The sequence below is a fragment of the Strix aluco genome, chromosome Z, assembly GCF_031877795.1.
Source record: "Strix aluco isolate bStrAlu1 chromosome Z, bStrAlu1.hap1, whole genome shotgun sequence".
Lineage (NCBI taxonomy): Eukaryota > Metazoa > Chordata > Aves > Strigiformes > Strigidae > Strix > Strix aluco.
This window is the reverse complement of record NC_133971.1, coordinates 67025443-67048654: the sequence shown is the minus strand read 5'-3', so window position 1 is coordinate 67048654 and position 23212 is coordinate 67025443. Positions and strand designations below refer to the sequence as shown.

At 42.1% G+C, this 23212-nt stretch overlaps 1 protein-coding gene across 11 annotated transcripts in view; it reads right to left on the bottom strand.

Moving 5' to 3' along the window:
* SEMA4D (semaphorin 4D) overlaps positions 1-23212 on the bottom strand; it is a 103601-nt gene that overhangs the window by 58363 nt on the left and 22026 nt on the right. The window contains exon 1 of one of the 11 annotated variants that reach the window (XM_074813065.1): positions 18407-18514. The exons of the other annotated variants lie outside the window; for them this stretch is intronic. The gene's annotated coding sequence lies outside the window, so the exon portion shown is untranslated. Of the gene's footprint in view, positions 1-18406; positions 18515-23212 lie in introns of those variants that run through there. 11 annotated transcript variants of the gene reach the window in all.

Genomic DNA, 23212 nt, shown 5'->3' with positions numbered 1-23212 from the left:
TGGTGGCACAGTCAACGTTTAAGTGACAGCCAACAGCTTTGCAATTCCTGCAAAGGGAAGCTGACCCTTCCCTCAAGACTTCTAACAAAATACTGTCACACTGCAGGTCATCTCGGATGATATGAACTGATACCACTTTAGCGGGAAAAAAGCCCTTGCTGACTTATCTTTTTGTTAACATAAAATAAAGTATTCAAACATTAACGTCTGAAAGTACTGCTCAAAATTACCTTCTTCAAGACAATGACAAACTAATGGAAAGCTAAAAAGTTAACATTTATTTATATCACTGCTGTAATGCACGTGAGGTGCTTCTTTGCACTGATGGTCACCTAGGTCCACCACATCACTCCTAGTGCACAGGGAACCAAAGATTTCCTATCTCCTTCTGCTTCTCTGGGTATGAAAACGGGTTGCTTCGTTCTCCCTACTACAGGATTTTTTGCAGGATTTCCTGCAGGAACCCTTTGTGTCTGACAGGTGTGAAGTTTCACAGTACAATTCCTGAGAAAGCATGTCTTAAAGACAATCTAGTCAGATCCTGTCTGAAGATGAGCTGCTAACAATCTCAGACCCTCTGTGGGTGGATGGGTCTTTCCATCCAAGGCCCAGAACTTCTCAAGGGCATTTATCTCCTGTCCAACACTTTAGTACGGTTCCAGCTCTCACTGACATGTTAGGTTTAACCTTCCCTGACATGTGCCAGTGCAGTTGTCAGTTCCATGCCTGAGAAAGACTGCAAAAGCCTGGGATCAGCCACTTGACTTTGAAGGACACAGTAACTGCAAAACCAGGAGCTTACCATCCCTAGGAAAACAGCTGCTCAGCAGAGTGCACCATCAGCTCCTGTGGTGCGCAAAGGCTCCTGGTGAAAGCCAGGCTCAGGAAGCCATGAGAAGTGTCACAATGGACTGAAGGAAAAGGTTCTTCCTTGTAAAGTCCAGGAACGACAGTTCAAACAAAAAATTTTGCTTACCAGGAAGACCTGAAAAGTCTTCAGCAACTCCAACAGAAAGAAGGTGAGCGGACTGCATTCCGAGATCCACAGCACTGTAATAAGGATTTTTGTGTCCCTTGTAAAAATTACAATTTGAACCTGAAAGTGTAAGTCTGCACCACACAGAGTTTGCACCACTTTCAGTTTAAAGAATGCTTATGTCACTCACCAGTTTTCTCCTACATCTAAGACACTTCGTAAATTTTCAGGCAGGAAAACAAGTTTAATAATTACTTTTTTCTGGCTCCTTAACAGGCTGAGAAGTCGGCAGCACAACCTGTGAGGATCTCCCACCACTTGCCGTCCACCTCTGTGAGGATCTCCCAGCCACTCACAGTTCTCCTCTCCACCTCCTGAAGCAGCTGCATCCTAGCAGCCACTCCTCCTTCACCACCATAGGGCTCTTCCAACTGCATCAAACAACCCATGGCCGTCATGAGGCTGTGTCACCACACTTTCAGCGTGCAAGGTTAGAAAACACCAGCAGCATTACAGTCTTACTCTTACGCATACGAATACAGGCAGGTTTGAAAGGGTGCCTGTTCTCACAGTATCACCCTATCTGGTCTTTAACAGCTTGCATGCAGAAATCAAGCAGACTAACACTGCACCATGTACGAAAGTATCACAGCAGCAGCAGCGATGATCAGATTCTGCCACCACCTTACAAGAGCGGGTATCATCTACCTCCTTCTCAACTCATCAGTGTAAAACACATTAAGTGGAGCTGCTAAAGCAGCAGGGTATCTGCTTCCCAAGGAGCTGCAGCTAAAATGGCATCCTCAGACTTCCCCTGTGCCCTAAATAAACCCATCTCCACACAATTCTGGTACATTAAAGACACAGGTGCAAGCAAGGGCCTCACACCAGCCCCTACACTACCTCCCATGGTGCCAGAAGAGCCAAGAGCCAGGTGGGCAACTCTATCCCACTGCTACGCAGGGTCCTGTTTCATCATTTTCACTCCTGTATGGGTGACAAATTTTAAGACCAAGAAGCAACAAGGTGCACTGTCTCTTTGACAGCGAAGTGCATGGCCTATTCTGGGACACCTAAGATGCACAATTTCAAGAAATGAATGAGTGATCATTTGGATCACCTCACTGCACAGGTGGTGGAGTGCCCCAAGGCACTACAAAATCTAGAGCTGGATGATGCTTCTCAGGTGAAAAGCTCATAAAATAAAATCCTATAGTCCTCCACTCCTTGCCCTCAATAGCTGCAAAATTGAGACAAATAAAATTAGAAGATCTTCTAGTAATCTATTAAAGCAGATGGAGCAACACTTCCAACATGTTACCGCAGCATGACCAAAACACAAATCCTTGTTTCTTGAATGAAGAGGTCTTCAGAGCTGTGAAGTACCACAGAACATGGGGTTGTTTCTGCTGTTGGTTTGTTGAATTAAATGGAAAATAGCAAGTTAAAATGCTTAGGGAACATATATTATGGTCAAACCCCATTTCAATAACATCAATTGTTCATAGTCCAAAAGATTAAACTCTGTTGGATTAGTAAGGGTGACATCACTTTTAGAAAAGCCTGGGTGTGACAATTATATCCAGGAGACTGCGGAAGGCTGATCACTGGCAAAAGGAGGATAAGCCAAGTCTTCCGGCCTGAAAGTCAAGTATTAGTCAACTCTTGCAGACAAGACTATAGTAAGGCCAGTGTTTAGACAGCATCCAGGACAGGGAGCACAGGCTTTGGTTCAGACTCTCAACACAGTGGATGCTGCCCGTCAGCTGGGACTTAAGGAAGCTAGTTTAAAACTGCCTCAATTTTTTTCACCTGGACAGTCAACAACTCCTTGCTGATTAACAGGATTTGCATTCATCACTAAAGAGGACACTGCAGTACAAGACCAGAAGAAACACTGCTGACTTGGGCAAGCAATGCACTAGACAGCGATGGCCAAAGGGTATGGTGGGGATAAAAAGTAAAAGTAGAAATTTAAAAAAAGCTATTTCAGGGGAACAAGACAAAGAATACATTTTTAGCGAGGACACCCTACTGTCCCATCATCATTAAGATCTCATTCAAGGGAAGCAGCAGCAGCACAGGAGGTCGGGGAAGAAAAGAACAGGACAAGGAACAGGCAATTGCAGTTACTGAATTAAGCATAACCCGAAGCCATGACGTGAGGCTGCATCCTTGAAGGATTGTCCTTCTTCCTGCCCTACTCCTGGGCTGCTTCCTGCAGCAGCTTGGAGCAGTGTGAAGCTATTCCCACCTATCAGCTCCAGCACTGACAACCAGCTCCAAGCTGCAGGAGTGAATATGAGAACACCAGATAATTTTCCTTTACTGCACATTAGGAAAGCTCTGGAAACAGGGCAGACTAACTCCAACTGAGGATTACTTACACTCCATTCTTAGTGGACATTTTATCTTTTTAACATACAAGCCACTATTACAGCTCCAGTTTCAAGGAAGCTGATAATTTATTCCATCAGCACCGAAAAACACCGTTATCACCAACAAAAGATGTTTTCAGATATTGTGCATTATTTGGTCCAAACCAAGGCTGACCAGACATGGGAGGCGCATGATCTATGATATGTCTGCAGTCTTTCCTTTTCTTCTGCTTATAAAGGTTCTATGGCTGGCAAAAGCTAAACAGAGTAAGTGAGTGCAAAAATAGAGATTTTTCCACAGGTCTAAAAATGAAAAAAACCTAGACTGCAAAGTGGCAATCATTTCTGTCTTCATGGGAAAAAGCTAGAGTCAGAATAAGCTGAGTGAATTCAGTTAATCATAACCACATTAAGCCATTCATCTCTGTGGCAGAATGTCCCAGGCTCTGCAGCTAACATTTCACTATGTGAATGGGTAGAAACATTTGCTCACATAAGCTGGTTAAATGTGATTCAGCCCAGATGTCCGAATGGCTTAGCAGTCTTTGTTGTGAGATGTTTGCAAAACATCAAAAAAGAATGACAGACACAAATACATGACCAAGTTCCTGTCCAGCATACGTGCAAGGCTTGGAGTTTCACAAGACTATTTTTGGTAGCACATATTGCTAAAAACTCAATTATGTACCACAACTGTAGTTATACAACCTTCAGTTCTTGTCCAAAGGTGAAAATTGGCTGTAAAAAAACTGACCATTAGGGTCCCCTTGCCCCTATGCAGCACTACTGCACCTGTCAGCAACAAGGAGGTGGAGCAGAGAAATGAGATATGAAAAATGCTGCCAGCCTGAGCATCTTGGAAAATACCTGGTACACCACAGGTGGGGGGAAGTATTCCACTTACAGACTTGATACACACGCGTTCCGTTTGATAAAGATGTGCCAGGATAAGCTCAAAAAATCTGTCCTACAGAGGGTGGCAGGCATGAGATAACTAGGGCCAGAATTGTATTTACAGGGGACCTGCTCACATGATTTTATCAAAATAATAGTACAGTCCATCTCCTCTGAGTACCCCACAGTCGTGGAGAACACACACAAAAGATAGTATTCTAAAAGCAAGTACCATAGACATATACAACTTAACAGAAAAATCTGGGTTGAGAATAACGCAGGGAAAACCTTAGAATAAGACCAGTAATACTGCAGTAATTCATCATTCCAAATACAAGGTCATTTTCTTCTCTCGTTGTGGAATGTATTGATTCTAATTAAGCACAAATTTTCCTGCAGCAATAGAGGTTAATATGATACCTGGTTCAGACAGTTTCTGCAACACATGAGCATTACAAATTTACCCTTAAAAATTGGGAAAAAAACATGGGACTAGCTCTATTATGCAAATATGTGCAAACACACGTACAACTTCTCCACACCTATCACACACAAGTATTTGTTTCAATATGGTGAAACAAATGATCTGCATCCACTTGCATAGATAAAGGCATTCCCATTACTCGGTGATCTCAAACTGCTAGCAAATGCATCTCAACATCACTGTATCAGATTACCTGCTGGAGGCATTTTAACAGACTTAGAGCTGAAACCAGCCAAGCAGCTTGGTTAGAGCCCAAGCCTTCCCCAGAATGTACCATATACCAACAGACAAGCCTCAACACAGGAGTTCAGGCCTACCAGCAGCAGACCCACCAGTCTTCCTCTGCTACTAAGATAGGCTAATATCTGTTATAAAGAGGCATTTCACAGCCAAAAGAATGAATATGCATTAATCAATACTGACAAAATCACTACAGCAGGACACTACCTTTCCTGCTAGCAGGTCTACTGCCTCCAAATTTAATTCTAAAAACAACAAATTAAAAAGGAAACACGCAACTCTGAAACAGCTTAACAGGTACAACATTTTTCCACATCTCTAACTTCTCATCTACAAGAATGAAAGTCAGCTTCAAATTCTCCTCCTTAAATCCATCCCCATCTTTAAAGACCAAAAGACATTCTTCTGCTTTTAGCTGGCTATTCAGCCTCAAAAAAAGGTACCACAGCTTGAGAGTATTTGCCTTGACCCAAACCTCAGAAGTTTGTTTTTTAACATTCGGGGTGGAAGGGCAGGGAGGAAATCAAGCATAAAGTACCTAATTAGAGCTTAGGTCCGAGCAAAGCAAAAATTTGCTCACACTGTCCATACTTAACTTTGATGCACTGAAACGTGGAACAACCAGACTCTTGATACACTTCTGCTAGAAGTCTTTGTATTCAACAGGAAAACTACCTTTTGTACACCACTCTTCTTCACAAGTAGTTTATAACTACATTTAGTTATAAATGTAGTTTTCCTCAGTGTTCTCCAGAGAAGGCAGCAAAAAAAGCAAAACAAGCCAGAAGATTTTGTGGCAAAGAATGAGAACTCTATGAAGTGTTCAGCACTGAGGAGCAAAAAGCAAAGCAACTAGCAGAGCTTCCAGTGTCCAAGATTTAAAACATGCAGAGGAAGTCTTTTGTTCTAATTTGTACCTATCAGTTTACAGAACGATGGCACCACTCTAACAGCTATTTTTTCAAAGTACGTGGACCAATTGTTTTACATAAAATTGTTGTACAAATACTCTTGCTACCTGCCACACACTTGGGATGGCAGTGTAAAAGCAGTTGCTCTAGCCAGTTTTCTTCCAAAAGCACCAACTGCTCTCCTTGCTCCTAAAGAGAATTTAATGAAGCCATCTGCTCGCAGTTGTGACTATTCTAAAAACATCCTGCATTCTTTATGCTCCCTTTTACAGTTCAAAGCCTGGCTAATATCCCAAGGCTACAACCTTTGCAAAAAACAAAACAAGAAGCAGAAAGAAGCAATACTGAAAACATTTTGCTCATATGTAAGTTAAAATACTTTCGTATCTGCATATCTCATATACAGATATATTATTGACATTTTTGGCAATATTTGTATTTTAAAGAAAGGCAGTAGAATAGTAGGTTGCAATGGACATACAATATTGAATCTTGCATTTGTTTTTAAGTATCTGAATGTGTTATTTGGTAAAATAAACAAATGTCAAATCAAGGAAGCTAGCTAACTGATCCACAATTTTTAAATACCTCAGTGCTACAGCCTCATATGAGCGTAACCAAGAAATGAAGAACTTATATTCATTTCGTTTCCAAAACTTTTATCCAACCCATCTGTAAAATACCAACCAGGAGATACAGATTTAAAACAACTGCTGTACAGACTATAGGAAAAGGCTGTCATATGACAACAGCCACACACCTGCAGTGGTCAGTTTCAGCTGCCAGGATGTTGCGCATCTGTCAGGAATGTATGGGATAAGAGTACTGGAAGAGGCACAACCAGGTGAGAACAAACCCTGAGCACAGGTAAGTCTCCTACATGAAGTTACTGCTTTTACACAGAGTAGAGATGTGTAACGTATATTGACTTTTAACACTTCCGTACTTAGAGGTACATTTCTCCAATTTCCCGTCTGTTAGCACCCCTCTGGCAGCAGACTTAAAACATGATTTTCCAAGGAGATATACTTCAGCACAGGATTAACTTTTGCTGCACCTGGCAGTGTAAGTAAGCATAAGTGTGCTTTTCCAACTGAAAAATACTTTACTCAAAACGCAAGTTCAAAAAGGTAAAAACCTGTTTCATTGTGTTTCCAAGATGACTCTGAAATTAATAGCGCTGCAAATCATCTAGGAACAGAAAATACATCACAGTACCAAGCACAATGGAGTCTTCAGTTCTGCCTGGCACTTCTAGATCACTTTCAAACACAAACATTGTCTTCAGCTACAAACAAAATATCACCAAAAAACCCCAAATAACTATGAGTGGCATAATAAAAACCACACTTATTTGTAGGGGAGCATAGCCTACACACACCAACCAAGAGCAAGAGCCTGAATATACAGCACGCATGTTCTGGGTTTCTTTGTTTCCACAGCAAGACTTTCTGGGAGGCAGGGGACAAAGAATCCCTCTTTCAAATGTTTTCTGGTGCCAGTTTTCAAAAGGTATAGGGTATAGTTTCTCAGTGGGAGTTACATCTAACATACTAAGAGTGCATATTCAAAATTTTAGTAATCATCTGATGCCCAGGAGAGTTACAGCAGTAGCACAGGACAGGCAAAAATAAAGAGTAAAGCTGCTATTAAAAAAAAATCAGCAAAATTTCACACCAAAACGTGTGAACAGTTGCTCTGTTCTTGCAGCACTGAGTGACAAAATCCCAGTTCTGCATTCACATTTCAGAACATTTTGTCAAATAGCTGCTTCTTCACAGAGATAAGCCTCTTGTAGCATGAAGAAAACCAGAAAATCATCCTGATGTACAGTTTTTCTCACAGATTTCTCTCTAATATAAACACCAGTCCTTGACTTGTTATTCATTAAAAAAGCCTGCCTTTCAAACATGGCCTTTTCACATTCATAGAGCAATGAAAGCAAGGCTGTCATTTTTGGATTTCATAGCAGGGAGAAGCAGAAGTAGAAATGGCGCTGCAGTGATTGAGACAATTTTTTTTCCAGCGCCAGGATTCTCCAAAAGCAAGTGTGTTGCTACTGTTACAGGCATAGCTAACCCATCTGAAATAATGTGGCTGACAGACAGCTCCCAAACTAGGCCAGAGCTACCAAAGGGACTTTATAAGCCCAAAACTTAACTTCTCCGAGCAGCCAGTTCTCCCATTGCAAACAATGCTATTTCCTCATTCTGCACTTGTTAAGCAACTGAAACATGAGGCTGATGAAAACCAAAGCAGGAAGCACCAACAGGGTGCCATGAGTGTTGAAGACACACAACATCTCCTGTTCTAAGAAACAAAACCACCCCACGATTCAGAGGGAAATGGTCTAAGGAAGGTGCTTGCTACACAAGAACACAAATCCCTCCTTCTCTGCACTGGCCTGAAAAATTGTGCCCTGACCGCAAAAACCTTACTAACTGACCCAATTCAGGCTCACCCTCTGTGTGGTAAGGCTCGTCTGGCAGACCTATGGCAGGACTGGCACTGCTGCAAATCATCTGGACACCAGCACTGCAAATGCATTTGAGACGCTGTGCCCTCCATTTCCATGAAACAGTCCCCAAAAACACTCCTGTTTTCAGGCCAGAAAACAGGCAGCAAAAACACATATCATCACTGTGCAAAAGGGAAGCAAAAGATCTCCCCATCAAAGGTGACACAGGAGTCTGTGCTAGGCAGTTAGTGGCTGCTTAGCAAATTACTGCTTAAACAGCACCTTGATCCAACTCCTTTTGCTCTTCTCACATGCAAGGGAAGTTCCGAGTATCGTCGTCCCCTGCTGCATACTGTACCAGCCTAGGCTACAGGGGGAGAAAGCTGGCTTTCCCTACCAAAACAGCCAAAAGAGAAAGAGTGCTCCCCCAAACACACCTCATTTTTAACTAGGGATCCTAGCTAAAAGGATTAAGGCAGGAACCCATACTGCTACTTGTTTTAGCACTTCTCAGACCTGACATGTTCTGGAGAATATTCTTCAGGGATATATAAAAACAAGTTAAGCAAAAACATATTTGCCAGGCTAGTGCTAGAATGACATCTGCATATGCATTTTTTTTTCTCCCCCTTGTTGTCTGATCAGTGTTATTTATCAAGGATTAAAGAGGTTGTAAACTACCAACTGCTTGAAGTTTGCTCAGTTGGAAGAGACCCAAAGCTCACTTGTTTGAAGCGTGTTGGCCAGGAGAAGGAAGAGAATTTGAACAAGTATTAGCAGAGCTTTAATGGAGATGCAGAGACTTGCCAGCAGCAGACACGATCTCCTCTCCGCCTCCACAACCAGGGACATAATGTCATCACCCAAGGGACCAGAAGAACAGGACCAGGCACACAAACAGAAAAATTCACAAGAGACTTTACACAGCCACCAGGCTGATAGCGCCTGGAATGACAATTCAACATCAGAAAATACGTAACTTACATGCTAGTACAAGAAACACAGAAAGCTATGTTTGCACGGGTTTTTTTCCTTGCTCTTAGAGATAAATGAAAATACTAAATTTAAAGTTTATGCTGGTTTAAGAATCTTATCAAGCTGAAAAACTAAGCCATTTGCTTTTATGGGGAGAAAAGGAGGTTGTCATATGTCACTTTTCAGCCAGATAGTTTCTGAATGTAGCTCACTGTACAGCCAGACAAGTTTTAATACTAGTGCAAGGAAACAAGAGCACATTTAACTGCAGATTTGCAATAAAAATATGCTCCCTCTGTTTCACTCTGCACAACTGCCATTCTGGAAAGTGTTAAGGTTTTGACTGAAATTCCAGCAACCAAAGAAAATAGATTGGAAGCTACCAGACAGTTGCTGCCATGGACCAAAGCATCTTTAATGCATTCCTCACAAACTGGGGTTTCCACTGATCCATCTGTCTCCTAATTTTCTGCTTGCATGAGGATATTTTTGAGTTTCTTGTATACAATTTTCTTTCTGACACTTGCACCAGAGACTTGACATGAACTCTGTTATAAACCTCTTTGGCTCACAGCTCACACAGAGTTAATCAGCTCCTAGGGCACTCTTGATAACCAAGTGAGAAAGAACTGCCAAAAAACAACCTATTTTATTTGAACTCTGTGTAAACCTGTGTTTGAACTCCAGTGAAGGTGAGAAGCATACAGAAAGGCTGGACCAAGCAGGCTCTCAAAGCCCCACGTTGATGCCAGAGAACTGAATAAACATGAGTGCAATTGCATGAGCTGTGCTTCTCTGACACACAGGTAGAAGTGCACTTCAAAAACACACTCACCACACAGCTAAAGGCTTCTGATCTACAACAGTACTGGCAACATGTCAAAGCCTGTAACATGGATGAACTAAAAAGCAGAAGATCCAGAGTTCAGAACAAGCTGCTCTTGTCCCAGCCCAGACCTTGTACCTTGTTTCAGTCCCTTGAACAGCCAGACAACGTAGGCTTCAGCTGTCTCCAAAGCCTGTCTGCAGCGGCGCATAGGGGATGCCCAGCCTCTGTTACTCCATTCACACCCCCAGCCTCAGTGTGAGCTGCTCACAGAGGATTACAAAATCAGCAGCTCTCCAACAGCCCTCTTCAGTTCCCATGCTGATGAAAGCTAGCAGCCTGTGGCAGGGACATAACGCTTCCAAATGGACAGCAGCAGGACCCAAAAAGGACCACTGAGGAGGAAGGGATAGGGACGAGTCACCTGTGTTGAAGACTGTTTACTTATTTTTGTCTTGCAACTTTATTAACTTCGGAACCCCAAACGCCTTTTGAGACCTGTGAGATAGAGCAGATAAACCCCGGAACCACAAGTTTAGCAAGTACAATTTCTACCACAAGTTGGTTTCACTATGTGGATATCACAAAAAAAGTATGAACAAGCACTGTTTGCATGTTTAAACTTCACTTCTCATAGGTTGAAGACTGAGAATGTACCATAAAGGATCATGCACAAAACCAAGGCAATCGGTACAGCAAACATGCAAACTGTCTGCATTATAGTTACAAGTCTCACAGCCCTCAGCTTGATGCAAATACAGAAAGCGAAGAGTGCAAGAACAAAAATCAACGTGAAAGACACAGTTCTTTGAAGAAACCATTTTAAATAAACTAATTTGAAATAAACTAATGTTTAATCAAATACTTTCATCTCATTTTATCAAAGTTAGATGGATATTCTCATCAAAAGATCCTAAATGCAAAACTGCTAGAGAAACAGGTAGCGAAATGAGTAACGGCTGCCCTCTCCAGATCAACGAACAGTGACGAACTCACCAAGACATACGGTACAGCCACAATGTCTGCAGCAGACAGAAAATACTGTTTTCTACCCAAAGCTATAGTCAGGAAAGCTTAGTGCTGCCAAACGAAAAGTTAACGTACAACTAAGACCTTCACACATGGGCATTTCATTAACCTTTGCTTCTCAGCCATGCACACCTGAGTAGTGGATATGTGAGGTATGTCTACCTCACTAAAAATGTAAACCACCAGGGGGTCCCAAAGAGAAAGCAGGAGGTCTGTGATTAAAACCCTACCTAAGGATGGATGGTACCCATTTACTTCCCTGTCATAAAAGCTGGATGCTAAACCTGTCACCCAAAAGGGGAGCTTCAGCACAGATAACTCTTAATTCACAACTACCAGCACAAGTTTAAGTTTTCTGTCTATGAGTGGATTTCTGATCTTGCAATTCATACACCAGGTCCAAAAGGTTTCCAAGGCAGAGAACTAAATATTCCCGTAGGTTAGTGTAAGACTGAGCAATGGGCCTGTAAGCACAGTTCAAACAAACTGTACTAACAGACTGTCCATTAATTAAAGTTGATGCTTCTTTGCCCATCAGGCAACGGCAAATTGGGAGCCATCACATAATGAAACCATTGTTAGCCTCTCCTTTACATATTCAACTGCCGAACAAAAGGGTTGCACATTCAACAAGGACTTGAACTTCTGCAGGTAGCATTGCTTCTCAGCAACAAACACAACAGCAAAAGAGATCTTGCACTGGAAGGAGAAAAGTCTGAGAGAAAAAACCCTAAAAGCTTTCTATTACAATGTTTACTGAACAGCAACTTTTCATAAGTGCCATCAGTTTTTTTAAGTTCAGCATCATAACACTTTGCCACTATCATTACCTAGAAAAGATAGCACAAAATGCCTCCCAAGGAAGGCCAGTTTACTCTCCTTCCATCCTCCCAAGTTGTCACATTTAGTGCTCTTTTACAAGTTTTCAAACATATGAAAAAATACATTTTGACATTTGAATATGAGACAAATGTGTCAAAAAATGAGATACCCACTTTTCCTAAAACATTTGTGATACAGAGTTATTCTTCAATAAAAACCAGACATAACAAGTTGCAAAACACTTAGCAGAAGGAGAAGGTACGGAGGTTTCTCGCATAAAGGAATGTAAGGGGGATTTTGAGCTTGTGGTGGTATTCCATGAATTTGTGCAACACATTTAAAAACAAAAATTGATTCATATTCATACCAACATTGTTTCTGTGGCGTTTTATCAACAGCAGTAACTGCAAACAGCAATCACAGCTGGCATAATGTGAGCACCAACTGAAATACTTTCATCCCAATTTTCCTGAGACAAACAGGTGAAAGAATGTCCAATGTTTCAGAAAAGAGCAAAGAAAGAAGCCCCTGAACAAAAAGAAGTAACAAGCTAAGACAACTAAAGGGCCTCTAATGGTAGTGATTTATTCTATCACAGCCTGTTAGCGTCAGGTTATGTAATGAGCCCACATGATTTAGGAATTCACGTAGGGAGAAAATGTTTTTCAATTAGCAATATGGATCTGGGTTGGCTGACGTCAAGTGCCTGCAAGTGATAATCTCACAAAAATGACAGATGAAGACTTTAAACAATGGCTTAAAATTCATTACTTTTTATGACCCTAAGTTTATGAAGGCATGCCTTAACGCTGTCTTCAAAGTAAACCAAAAGAAATTAGAATGGTAGATGTAAACTGTAATTCTCCTCAATACCAGCATTTCTCATACTTTCAAACGTCTCTGTTTCTAAATTAGGGTACAGAAGAAATGATGTATGAAGCTGAGACACAGGGGTAGGTAACACAACAGCTATGCATTAGAAAGGGAGAAACCTGTAAGCAATGAAACAAAACCACAAAAAACAATTAATACACGTTAAGCATTTACAGAAGGGAAAATACAGGTGGAAAAACATGCAGCTACAAAGCCAAAAGCTGTCACTGAAAATCAGTTTGCCCTCCTAGGTTAACAGAGGCTGCTAAACCCTTCCACGAGTCAGCTGAAGTGAAAATCTGCTCTTAGAAAAGGAGACCGTCCCCAGTATACAGCCTCTTGCAGAGGCAGAAAACCACCAATTTTCTGTTACGTATGCACTGAAATGACTGCATTCAGCTTCCAAATACTGGTGTTCCATGTACCTCACCCTGACGAGTAAACTAAATTTGTCCTCCGCATCATTTGTATTTTTCAATTTATGAGCATCGACTTTTCTTTGGTAAATTACACAGGTAGTGCTTCTTGGATTTGTCTCACTAAAAACACATTTTCTAGCACTTAACCCTCCAAGTCTAGGGTAATATCCTGTACTTGTCCACAGGCAAACAAGATAACGGAAGGAGACTAAACCAAATTTTTTGTGAGCTTAGCCAAACTGATATGCATTACAAGCACCACAGATTAAAAAGATGCATAGAGCCAGTTCATGATGGCTAAGACACTACAAAAAACCCCAAACTTTCCAACGCATCCTTTGCAGTGGCTTTTAAATCTGTTTTTTGAGACATTCAGACAATGGCTGTGCAAAACATCATCTTCCCAAAGGAACCAGGTTCCAAGCCAAAAGCTGTGACTCAGACTAGCAGCCTCCAGGGGCTGTCACCACTGGGCTCCTCCGATGTCAAGCCAATTTATGTAGCTCTAGAGTTACTGAAAGGAAGAAGCCCCCAGCAAGCATTTACTCTCCAGAATATAAGACACAGGTACTTTTATTTTACAACAGAAGGGGCATAGGTAAGGCCATCTCTTGGATGTTTGTTTTCTTCTGGTTTTTGTTTGTTTTTTTAAATCAGCTATTATTTTGGTATATCAAGATCTTTCATTAAGTGATGCAACTTCAGTCAGATGTGCACAGAAAGAGCACTCCTAGGGTGGGGAAGCAAAAAGTAAGCTTTAGAGCACTTCTGCATTCTTTTCTTGACTCTAGATACACCATTTTGTGTGGGTAAAGAAGCTGAGTCAAGAAGTAGAAACCCTTCTGCCTAAATAAGGACATGGGATAAGCTACCGAGACAGTTAGAACAGAATTTTCTTGTGACACAACTTTGACCATACCGTGAATACACATACTTCACTTCAACCTGAGTCCAATTCTCATATTGCTAAAAGACAAACAAAAAATCCTTCATCCTCTTATTCCCATCTGCTAAAACATACATAAAAGTTTCCAGGAGGAAGGGAAGCAAATGGGATTATGAAAAACAAAATTAAACCTTCTGACTCATCTCCTTCTTCCCCTTTTATCCATTACATGCCAGCAAACCTCTTGCCTTCATCACTCAGCAGAAATCACGTGGACTAACTACCACCTGCACTTTCTTCAGGCAGCAAGAATGTCAATGCCTTCCGCTCACCTGAGCTTTGAAACATTACATGGGCAAGAGTAAATGAAAATTTCAGGGTGGGTACGAAATGGTGGGAAGGTGAGTGGAGGGTTGCCCAGCGCAACGCTAGAGGGCTTGAGCTCCCCCATGCCATGCTGCCCAATGCTGCACGTGCTGCACGTGCTCCCCGACACAGCCTGCCCTGCCCCCGCCCCGCAGCCAGCCTCATGTCCTCCCAGACACCAGCGCCTTGTTCACCACAGAAAGAAAAACAGAGTGGAGACAAGAGAAGAGGAAGAGTGTTGTGTTTTGTTCTACCAGTCCGCCTTCTGATTTGGGGGACCATTTTTGTTTAGAGGTTGACTTATTTAAGAAGTAACTGATGTCATCTCGGTTTGGTAATCCAGCGCATCAGAAAAGCAGAAGCCAGGGGGATTTAAGGTAGTGGCTACTGTGTCTGCTTTAGAAAGCTTCTCAATAACACAGGTAAAAACGCCTACTTAAAAAATAGGCTACAGAACTCAAAGGAATTCAGAAAAGAGCTCAGCAACACCAAAATGGGAAAAGCAGAAATAAAATGCAATACAATACTGTGTTGTAACCGAGCTCAGCGAGTTGCAGAAACTTGATGGCCCAGATGGCACAAGTTAGCATTCGGAAAGAACACGTCAGTTTGGACAAAGAATCCTCCCATATTACACATAAGAAAACCTTATTATCGGCACTGTTACCCAAAAGTGACAGAGCCCAACTCTCAAATCCTGAAGGCAACTGCTTACTCATTAACCTGCTTTTTTATGCTGTCTTTGATGAATCCCACTTGTACATACCCATAGAGGCAGTTCACAGCTCTTCACCGACATGACAAAGGGACACAGGCCACTGAAGCTGTTGTGAAGGTCACGGCTCCACCTCCCCAGGCCAGCAGGAGCAAGCCCTGCACTAGACAGTTTGGTTTGCTCTCCCCCACCTGCGCTGGATCGAAGGCCAGCCTGGATCCATAAGCTCTGAAACTACCATTTTAGCTATCTGCCACACAAGCCAAACCACACCACCCAACACTGTTCCCCCAAAAAACACAAGGAGGGCAAAAGATAGTTCTCTCTTCCCAGACGCTCAGGGCCTCCTCCCTCTGGCAGGCAGTGGGAGCCTGGGAGGGGGCAGACAGGTGCGCAGGGGACACAGCAGGGCAGGAAACTCATCAAGCACCTGGTGCTCAAGATGGAAAACACCGTGACATGTAAAAACTTGGTAAGAGGCATAAATTACTAGAAATTGAGGCCATTTCTGTAGTGGTGCCAAAAGGAGCCGTGGCAGCATTGAACCTCTCTCAATCATTAACCCGAGGGGGGAAGAAAAAACAATATGCCTCCCGCCTGTCAGCCAGAGAGGGTTTGTCCCTGCAACGTTCAGCTCCAGCAACCCCTCACAAAGGCTGACATTTCAGAGAGATGGTGCCGCAGGGGCACAGCCCTCCTGTCACACCACCCACAAGCAGGGAAGGGACAGTGGCTGTTCCTCCCTGTCTCAAGACAGGCCCTTTCGAGAATGTCTTTCCTCAATGTCTGCGAGAAAGGCGTAAAGGCCACGGAGACCAACCCTACTGCCACCGGGCTGATGTTGCTCCATCAGATTCCATGTACTTACAAGGGGGGACAAAAATGAGCATACAGATATTAAAAAGAAGAGTCACCATCAAACACAAGAAAGGTAAATAACCCCACACCTAATTTAGAAAGAAAATTAAATCCATGCTCTTCAAAAAAATCCTCAGATGATACATATACAAACTTGAAAGACCTGCTACCACAGCAGTAATTCCTTCCTAAATGGATGTCCTGCTGCATTTCTGTTCCATGAAGAGTTTGGGTCAAAGCCTCCCTGGATCCTCACCACATCTCACATCCCTGATCAGCCTCTGGCTGCCCCAAAGGACTCTGGCCACACCAAGCCACCAGCTGCTGGCCAACACTGCTGCAGCAGCCAGGGCCCCTAAGTGACAGACATTGAAATACCTCATCTACAGATATCATCTACCATTAATAATTTGAGGCACAATATCAGGTGGTTTTATTACTTAAAAAAAAAGGTCTTTGTTCAAATGTTAAACTGCACAACTGATTTATCAGGCCCTTAAAAGGCATCATATCCATGCTGAATGCATTAACTGATCAGTTTGTTTCACATTAATGGTCAGCCCTCTTTTCCTAAGGCACACAAAGACAGCTTTTACTAGCTCACATTTTATACCTCCAAACCCTTGCCTAAATTTTTCACTTAGAATCTGACTCACAAACGCTTTTTTAACTAGAATTAAAAGCAAAACAAAGCCCTAAAAAAAACCCAACTGTAACCCAGTTTTTGCTTTGAAGAAACCTAGCTGATCTACACACTATTCTGACCCACGAACACAAAACAATACTGTACCCCTTGTAAAAGGAGAAGGTACATTCCCCATCCCCAAGCCGTATTCCACAGAGAAATGTACTATCTGAAATAAAACCAGTCTAAATAACACAAACCCAGCAAATTAAGAGTTTAAAGTGCTGGACACACTCAGATTGATTAAGTACATTTTATTTTCCAGACACTCTTCAACAAATAGATTCAAGACTCATCATGCCTATAGCATCCTTTCCTTCAGGAAGATGACTAAAGAGAAGAAGCACCACACCATTCTGTCCCTGTGATGCCAGTTTTGATACAGAAAGGTATACTTAACAATAAAAACCTTAAATCAAGGAGTAAATTAAGACCCCCATTATTAAACAGCTGTAGTTTCTAACACATTTTTCTTAGAATTTTTCCACCATTCAAAAGCAAACAATGCTTCCAAACAAGACTACCCATATGCTTTATTTATATACTATGTGATTCTGTGGAAGGTATATTAATCCACAGAAAGTTAATAGTTTTCAAATTAAAACAAAAAATTCTGCTTTCAGCCTTACCTAGTAAGTGGGCTGGCATTAAGTCAGCGGGACCAACAAACTGTCACATAAGGGTGAGCACTAAAGCAAGATATTTTTGTAGCAAACCACTGCCTACTGCCTGCAAAGTCATTGCTGAATGACTATTCCATATTAAAATCAGCACCTTGCTCAACATAATTAAAAAATGTAAGTTGGAAGTGGCATATTAAGTCTTACGGAAACTACTTTCAGCAGCAGAATGTCTGCTGTCAAAAAGCACCACCCGCTTAAAGTAACTAAAACACAGAAAATACCCCCGATTCTCACGGTAGCAAAGTGATTCATTGTAGCAAGCTCATCAGTGTTGGAAAGCAGACCGAAAATCCTACCTACCAGATTAACAACCACATTTGCTCACTTTATGAGAGGCCTCTACCATGAAGGTCCATTTTTAAATCAAGATGGCCTGCAGAACAGAATGCTACTTACAGGGAGCAAACAAGAGGGCAAAAATCTGTGCCTGAACAAACAAGAACAATTGCTAACCTGAAATTAAAATCAGAGAGTAAACAAAATATGCAGCCCACTGTAAGAAACTGTCAGCAGGAGACATTAGGGTGCTGGATGCTGTTATTAAACCAAGTTGTAACAGAAGCCAAGGAGCAGAGATCACAGAGCCCTGAGGTGAAGATATCTGCATCAAAAGGAGAACAACATTGTGCAACTGGTCTCCTAAACCCCGTCCTCTGCAATTCCATCCTAAAAGTTGAGGGGAGAGAACAGATAACCTGACAACCTGTCATCACAGAGATCATAATCTCTCGCTCCAGGGAGAGGCATGGAATTAAAATAATTTTATCCTTTGGTGGCTGCCAAGGAACACGACCTACAATTCCACACTAGATAACTGAAAGAAAGCCAGTATTTACGAAATATCTTTATCAGCTGAAAGAAACTGTCACTTCAGTCAAGTCAGATTCACCCCCAATTTGTTGGTGCCCATTTTCATGCTCCAGCTCACCACAGCATAGATCTCACCGCTGTTTCACCAACACTCCTCTTGCTGGCAAAACCAGCTGAAGCAGCTCCTGCCCCCGCAGCGGCGCTCCTTTGTCGCTGGTGGGGCTGTACCATCAGCAAGCAGCACTGATGTGGTGCAGTGTCAGGCCTCCTAGCAACTGCACCACTGCTTCTGAAGAGGCTGCATGGAAGCAAGGAGAGGGAGTAAGAATTGGCAAAAGTTTAGGCTGTTTTTTCTGCCGTATGCAATGGCAGTGGTGCACCAACATTGAGAAGCATGAATGCGATGACCACCTGAACCATGTAAAACACCACCACTGTGCTCTCAAGTATGTCTAACAAGCAAGCAGCAACAGTGGGTATTTGCATATGTATTCACAATAAAACAGTTTTATTGTTCAATTTTCAAGCTACACTCAAAGAATACATATAATTCATGGTGGAGAAAAAGGCAACTCTGGTTTTGCCCATGGTAAAGATGAATCCACAGGCAAGCATACATTGGGAACCACCACAATGTCCCACCAATAAGGGCTGGCATTCATGCTTCACATGTCCCAGGCCACACTGACATCTGTTCTAGGCAGAAGGAGGAGTGCATTGATACACAGAAATGATTACTTGTTTTAAGACTTATTTACTTATAGAAAACTGCTTAGCAACTTATTTACTTACTTCTAGCAAGTTATAGTATTACTTATAGTATTTTTGAATATTGCTACGAATCCTGCTTGCCCAGACTGTTCTGTGGAATTTTACCAAGGACTACTGTGTCCATCAAAACAAAGCAGTTTACTGTGAAAATCTACCAAGAACTGCAGTGTTCAGCAAAATATCATGTTTTTGTCTTTGGGAAACAGATGTGCTCTACCTAGTTGGGTCTTGGTAACGAGTAAAGATAGCCATATACGGACCGACTGTAGAAGTTCCATTGGTTCTCTTAGCTAAGATAGAATGAGTAAACCGGCTGAAAACACTCCTGTTATTCAAGAAATTGGCCAAGAGAATCTGCGCATGCTCCGGGGAAAAGTACAAGGTGAGAAAGACTACCAGCCTTCCTCCAAAAGACACCCCCACCCCCCCCACCCCCCCACCCCCCCGAAGACGCCCCCCAGGAGGCAATGCGCAGGTGCAAAGAGAACATAAACCGCTGACACCAGCCTTTCGAACTAACCCAGCCTTACTCATGCATATGTATGTTTGTGTTATGTAACCCAATGAATATGTATATCCACAGTCTATAAGTTTCTGGTAAAATGTGCGGTGGGTGTGCAAGCTTTGTGGAGAAACCCCCTTGCACCCCGGCCGGAGTAAACATACCTGCTTTATAACTCTATTTCTGGTTGTAGAGTCTGTTTCCGTGAATCAGCATGGACACCGGCACATGCCCAATGACATGGACAGGCAAGCCATGGCACCACTGGGTATCTTCCCTACTCTGGCAGCAGCACCGTGCCACGTTACCTCCTCACAAGGTCTTTCTTAGGAAGGCACATCACCTGTGTGCCCCAAGAGCCGCTGGAGACACCTAGGTAGCTCAAAGCTCAGGATCCTTTGTAATATGACAGTCAGCCCACCCCAAGCTGCAGGAATTCCTGCATTCCTGTATGTCCCAATGCACAGAGGGGTAGAGACTACACCAGGCTCAGCCTGGCCTTTCTGCCTCTTGTACAGCACTGGTATCAATGACCAATACAGCGATACCACTGTAAAAACCTGCAGTACCTTTTCTCATGGGTTTTCATGCATGTGTAACTAGCATTCACAAATAGTTACCACAAGGCAAAGGGCACACATTGCTATACTTAAGGTAAAATGTCTGAGTACTTCTGGTAGTTGAGAAACCATCACTGTACTTGAGTAATCTTTGTAAACAAAATAAGCCTCTTCTATGCAGACTGTCTGGGTACACACTGCTAATAAAGATGAAGGACAAATAAAGGTCACAAAGCTAACAGCATTTTAAATACCTGCTTTGGAGACAAACCTCAGCACAATATACAGATTGCAAATAAGGAACTTTTTTTTTTTCAAGTACCATGCGATCTTATCAGATCCTATACCTCTACCTCATTTTGTAATAAGGACTCTCTCAGTAACACATGTACAGTATTATAGATTATTTTTTTTTCCCCTAAAATGAAGTTCCAAGTTTGCGCACCAGATCCAAGGAAGCTGGTTTCTGTGCATTCCTAAGGGAGAAAGGGCTATAGAAAAGCCTTTTATTTCTGCATGTATTTCCCAGAAGGCCTAACTAATGCAAAGGGAAATGTATCAGGCTTCTTCAATGGGGGGAGGGCGGGAGGGGATTAACACGTTTCATGGGCAGAGTGTGTGCAAAGTGGGGAGGGGTAAGCACTTCAGTGTGAGCAATTAAACACAATTCTTCTGTAAACCTTAGATAAGATAGCTAAAATACCCTTTTCAACAGAAACCCCTACTTGAGTAAATGTCAAGGTAAATTGCGCTGAAAAACACACTGTATGTCACAAAAAGCTAGTGTGAAGGGGGACATTTGAGATTGCATATGTACATCTTGTGAGAATTGCCACTCAAGCACATCAGCATCATGAAGCTAAGGGCATAAATACAGGAGTGCCTGTTTTCACTGCAAGTCAGCATCATCTGCATGAACAGTTTCACACAACTGCTAGTTTCCTTCTCCTAAACTCATTTCATACATACTTCTCTGCAAAGCTTTTCAAGAACTGACCAAGGTTGGTCCCTGGTTCAGAAACACACTTCAAGATACGACCAATTAAAAAAAAAGAAATACAATCAGGAGCAGAGCGACTTTTCCCTATACTAATACAAATATTACAGAAAAACTGAGTAAAACGTTATTACTTCAGAATTAGAACTTTGGCTGCTGGGTCTCCTTCACTGTCAAAGCATACCCATCTATAGGCAATGCACCAAGCAGCTGTTGCCCCACCTCACATCTTTGAGGACCCAAACCCTGACTGACTCCAACCACCCCACACACGCTGTCAACTGCAGTGTGCTGCCTCAAGCCCCTGCTGCCCATCACAGGTCAACCGCTCTTCCCCTTGGGGCTTGATTTTTCTTGAAAACACTCCTCTCCCCCTTGCTAGCAAAAGCAGGGCTTAAAGCAGACATGAGCCGAGTTTGCTGAAGGTACACCTTGTTTTTACGGGGAGGGGCGGCAGCAGACCATGCGGCTCCAGTGCATGGATTAGTACACACTTACCAACACACAATTAATTGAACAGAAAGCTTAATTCAAGTTTTGCTGCCCTTGCTGGTTCAGAAATTCTTACTCCACCTGTATTTAAACACTGTTTTCATGTTTAATATAGCATGCAACTACTATAGAACTCTATTCACACTAAGTAAAAACAAATTAATTCCCAGAGTTATTTGGCATAAAATTAGTTGCAGTGTAAATAGCCTGGGTTATTTAATTACTCCACTCAATAACACTATCATCCATCCTTCCCTCCAACGCTCTCACAAAAGGTAAAAGCAGAAAAATTAATTATTTACTTAAAACCAAATAATCAGGTTGATTGTTCTAGGACTGTGCTTTTAGGTGGTGAGCTACTTAGCACTGTATTTAAAACATTTAGTAGGTCAACAGAAAAAAATACCCACAAGATTTATTACTGATTTTGCTCAGTCATTTATTCTTTCCTATAATCTCATTTTACAATATTTGAAGACTTCCAGCTTTGCAACACTATATTCTGGAATTATAACATTTAGACATTTATACAACTCTCTGAACACAGAGATCAACACTTTCGACGGTAAACTATTTAAAAAACAAACCAAAACACTTTATTACAATAGTCTAAGCAACATGCACACAACTTAGAGCTTATGCTTATAGGAGAAGGTGATTTTGAACAGCATGGTCTTTCATTTAATAAAGTACTGAAAAGATCCAGCAGCTAGAAACTGAAGATTAACAGTAAGTGTACAGACTCTCAAGGAGGAGACTAATTAACCATTGGAAATAAGATGATACAGGGGATTTGCAATCACTAAAAACAAAATGGGGAGAGATCCACTTTCTGAATGGAGAAAATGAGAGCAGGGGACAAACCCCAGGGCTCGGTACCAAATTTTGCCCAATCATTAGAGGTTTATGTTACTCAGGGCCTAAGGCAACACCTTTAATTTGCTGTTCTTCAAGGAAACACTGGATTACTTTTTTCACCAGTTTATCTTTTCACCTCAGACAAGCTTTAGCTCACCACCCTCTGTCTTGGGCAAGAGAGGGGGCACTGAAGGGGCAGGCAGGATACCAGCAGCTGTAATTCTGGGGTGATACAAGACAAATGTTTTCCCCAGACGTCCAACTGGCTTTATCAAGATTCTTCCTAACTTTTACATTTTTGCCGAATATGTCTACAATGCAGCTGTACCTACAAGCTCCAGAAGAATGAAAGCTACAGCACAGCTGCAGCAGTAGCATGCATGGCTCTGCAGCATAACTGCCTGTCAGGGCAGGAACCTACACACCTGCCTGCTACTCCAAGTGCTACACTCTTAGAGAAAACCTCACGACCCCATGCAGTGCTGAGAAAGACTTCTGAGAGAAACAGCAAAGATCAAGACAGTCATCAGTCTTCTGGCTGTTTTGAACACATGTCTCTTTTTCCACAAAAAAAAAATTCATCACTACAGCACAGGTTTTTTTCATGATTCTGCCTAACCCATCAGGTAGTTGGAAGCAAAACTCTGCTCATTCACCTACCTGAAAACTATTTTGAAAAAAAACTTCTTCATTTCTCTTTGGTAATATACACAGCTTTGAAAAGTCCCATCTAGATTTTAAAAA